Below are 4,343 nucleotides of genomic sequence, written 5' to 3'. Positions count from 1 at the left end.
TCTGGCTAATAACATGGTAAAGCCTGTATTTATAGGAAGATAGGAACCAAATATATATATTTAATTTGTTTGAGTGTGAGGCGGTGAGGGGAATCATATACGAGGGTCGGTTTGTGTCCCCCCGGATGCAGGATGTGTATAGAGACATATTGAACCCGCTGGAGCATGTTGTGATTACAGCAACGTCTGTGATTACAAGGCAGAATAAAAGTGAGTGTGGATTTGTACAAAGTAGTTGACCTAGTCAGATTTTAGGAAAGCCCAACATGGGCTTTTATTTTTGGAGAGATTTGCAGGTTTGGTAGTGCTGCAAATCTTTCTCTCCACTCCGGGTTTGGGAGGGGCACATGTCCTACGAAACCCATTTAAACTTTGTTTTGTCTTGGGTGTGTCAGGAGGCTCTATGCAACCCAGCCATGTGTGAGGTTGAACAGAGAGCCCGGAACAACAAAGCTGCAGACACCCAAGACATATACAGCGGTGCTGTCGCTCACGGCAAAGGGTTTGGGCCTGGACTGTTTGCATGACCTGGCCGCGAACCGGAGGCTATCGCTTACCTTGTTTTGTGAGTTTTTGCAATAAAGACGTTTTATTTTAACTTTCTTGGGTCACTGCCTCTCTGTCACACTGTGTCAACACCGCTGCACTACAATATATATACAGTATATATATATATATATATATATATATATTAATGTTACAAAACAAGTATAAGCTTTGTATGTGATATGAAACTCCCTGAAAGCAATAAAGCCTAAAGGAGCATTGCTTATAACAAATTGTGATTTGTGAAAAATTGCTTCCACGTGGGTGACAACAACTCCTTGCTCTGGAATTTGAATTTAGAATATGAAAATTGGATGAAGAAAATCCAGCTTTGAAAAGGTGAGGATTGCTCTCCCTTCAAACAGTTATCAAGGATCTCCCTCTTGTGGTGATTATTGGGATATCATGCAGTTAACAAAATATCTCATTTAGAGTAGAACAGATAAAGTAATGTCTAATGACAATATCTGCCCTGTAATGACAAATTAAATAAGTGACCTCAAAATTAACGACTACATGCATAGGCCTTAATTATAAAAGATAGAAAATCACTCAATAAATGTTTTAATGGCCTGAAAATAATTCAAGAAGAAAAATGGCCATACATAAAACCAGATTAATGTGCAATTCAACATACACAATGTTAGAAATATATTATTAATGGAATTGTCCAAGAGTTAAATAAATATATATATATTTATATAATTGCCTTGTAATGTTTTCATTTCCTGTTCTGTTCAGATGTCACCGTATCCCAGAATTCCAAGTGGAGGAAGTTCACTGACCTCCATATTGGGACACCCAAGTGATGGGTGTCTCAATATGGAAACTGCTGTTGGTACCAACCTATTGCGCGGTACCACCAGCGGAACACCATCGCACCACACACACACTCTATGCACCACACACACATACACACACACTAAAACTCACACACTCACACAGCCTCTTGCATGGTACCACCAGCGGAACACCATTACACTGCGCCTGCGTGAATTCCGCACAGGCGCAGTGAATCATTTGGCTAACCCCGGTGGCAGATGCACAACGTGTCTACAGGCAGAGGAAGTCGGTCACATTAAAGGGGTTTTCCCATGAACAAAAGTTCATTTTAAAAATTGACTGTGTACAGAGCATATCACATCTCCTGGGCAGGGGAGGAAGCAAAAGACAATACTGACATTACGACAGTCACTGAAAATATTTCAGTAACTGTTTTTAAACAATATTTACCTCACAAAATGTATCCTCTGCGATCTCCTGCTGTATTGTCTTTTGCTTCCTTCCCTACCCAGGAGCTGTGGTATGTTCGGTACACGGTCAGACACAGGGGTGAGAGGAACAGAGCACAGGGGGGAGACAGCTCAAATGGGACAGCACATGAAGGGGGAACACAGCACAGGAAGGAGAGAGACAGCAGACAAGGGGGATACCACATGGGGTAGACAGGTAAAAGAAGAGAGCACAGACGGGAGAAGTCAGCACATGGGGAAAGAGAGAGTGGATAGGTGGGTGAACACATGGGGGGGAGAGATTCTCAATGCTGCAAAGCCTACCCCCATCAAGACATTACCGCCCACCCGATGCGATAGCATCAGGCCTCCATCTAGTGTATATATATATATATATATAATAAATATACATGTATATCCTTTCTGGTGCTGTGCCACATCATCAGAAATGGTGGGAAATGCTTTAAATATTAAAACCACTCGGCTAATATACCATCAAAGTCATGGACTAAGGATTCCACGAGCCTCCTGACAAGACCATGTCCTCTGGTATCCAAGAAGATGATAGGAAGAAGAAAAAGCACCCAGACTTCTGGCTGAGCCTGTCTTCAGTGTCAGCAGAGAAAAGCACTTCTGACCTTTCAGTTTTAGTTCTCAACACCCAGATCCTCACATATCTTTCTGTTATGATTTGATAAGTTCCGTAAGTTGTCAAGCGGAGCCTTCTTAGAACATTTGAGAATTTCCAGCACATCTAGCTTGATCATTGTGGGATTTGGGGAATTGATAGACCGTGAACTCTTTTTCAACTGCCTTAACTTATTCTTCTACAGTTTCTGATATGTGGCACTGCCCATTATCTTTGTGAAAGAGGTCACTAATATTAGGAAATGCAGTTTGCATGTCATGTCCAAAGTTTTTCCTGTAGATCGTTGTCCCATGATGCTGCCTCTGCTATCCCCAGGTAAGCAACACAGCACTTGGCAGTCCAAAAATGTAAAAGAAAATGTAATTCCTAAGACCAAGCTATCTTCTTGCATTGCTCCGTGGTCCAGTTGTGATCCTTACATGTCAATTTTAAGAGCTTTGGCAATGGTTATGGTCAGTATTGGCTCTCTGTGTGGTCTGCAGCTGCGCAGCACGACAATAAGCAAGTTCTTCTGCCTTGAGTATTGTGACATCTTTGTGTTATAACCTAGGTCACCTTTTTCAGCAGGCTGGGATGGGTTTGAACCAAATAAACTACCATGTACTCTTCATGTGCATCCAATAAAGGGATTGTAAAATAATAACACTTATACTCACCTCCTGGTTCCATGCATCATTTCCAGCAGGGTCGGCACTGGTTCTCTTAGGGATTGCATGACAATTAGCTCTGGTTTCATTCTCTCTGCTTTCAGATGTATCAAATTCATCCAGTGGAGGTGAGAGAGCCAGTGTCGACACCACTGGAAAGGGACCAGCACCGGATGTGAGTATAGGTCTTATTATTTTAAAAGGGTAAACATAGGGAATGAGAAGGGTGTCTGATTAGTGGGCAACCTCTTTAAACTTGGAATTTTTTAGACATAGAAACAACAAACTGACCAATTTTTTGCATAATTTTACTGCACTGGGTTACCTGCATTTTCATAATTGAGTAATTTCCTTTGTCTTTTTTGCAGCACTGCTATTTCTATCTCATACACAGATCAAATTGAATCATTCTAGTGCACAATGGAGGAAGCTTTATAAGCGAAGTATGCCAGTGTTAATTGTTATTTGTGCAAAAAAACCTATTGTATATATTCACTATGTTTAATATGTGTTTTGGATTTTTGAGATTTTTTTTGCAGCTCAAAAGGGGCAGGTCTTATTGGAAAATGAATGTGATGTAAAACAGGAACTGCACCAAAATTATGCCAGAATTTTTTAAATACATTTTTTGGTGCAAAGTACTGTACATGAACTAGCAGATGGTATCAAGTAAATGGCATATTTTAGGACTGTTTGGTCTTTACATTGTTTTTAAATCTGCTCCAATATTTAGAAAATTTAAGGTTTCTTTTTATTTGCTATAGAGGTTGCAAAAAAAGTCGGTAATTTATGTAAAACTCTTAAAAGGCTTATCCGTTTTCAAACTTCAATCATGCAAAGTCATGTTCTGCATGAAAATAATGACATTTTCATTACTTACCCACTGCACCCTAGTGTCACCATCTTGCAGTTGCCTGCTGATCTAAATTAGCCTGAGGTCACACTTGCAACCGCAGTGCGAGAAACTCACACGAGTCGCTCGCATCAATACCCGACAGCTGCCTCCAGCATATCATATCGCCAGAGCGTCACCGCTGCAGCCGATTACTGGGCTTAGCGGTTATGCCGAGGTAGATGGCACCAGACAGAGAAACTAATATGCAAATAAGCAGCAACATTCCTTGTGTCATTTGCCATACATTTTTACTTACCAATCAAGCAGAACAGCTGAATTTGCAGAAAAGGGAATTTTTTTCCCAGTACACTAAAAAATCTGTTTTTGCTAGTAGATGTAAAGATTTCATAGAAAAAGGCATAAGATAATTCATA

The 4,343-nt window shown here is 40.6% G+C and overlaps 1 long non-coding RNA gene across 1 annotated transcript; it reads left to right on the top strand.

Annotated features, from left to right (window-relative positions):
* Window positions 1-3,115: 3,115 nt before the first annotated feature.
* On the top strand, window positions 3,116-3,782 carry LOC141088864 (uncharacterized). The gene is made up of 2 exons (XR_012232095.1): window positions 3,116-3,249; window positions 3,443-3,782. It is a non-coding gene; the product is annotated as an uncharacterized lncRNA (long non-coding RNA).
* The last annotated feature ends 561 nt before the right edge of the window (window positions 3,783-4,343 follow it).

The sequence above is a fragment of the Dendrobates tinctorius genome, unplaced genomic scaffold, assembly GCF_039654945.1.
Source record: "Dendrobates tinctorius isolate UK_male_01 unplaced genomic scaffold, ASM3965494v1 ptg000003l, whole genome shotgun sequence".
Taxonomy (NCBI): domain Eukaryota; kingdom Metazoa; phylum Chordata; class Amphibia; order Anura; family Dendrobatidae; genus Dendrobates; species Dendrobates tinctorius.
The sequence above is the reverse complement of the archived record's forward strand: the minus strand, read 5'-3'. Positions and strand labels throughout refer to the sequence as shown.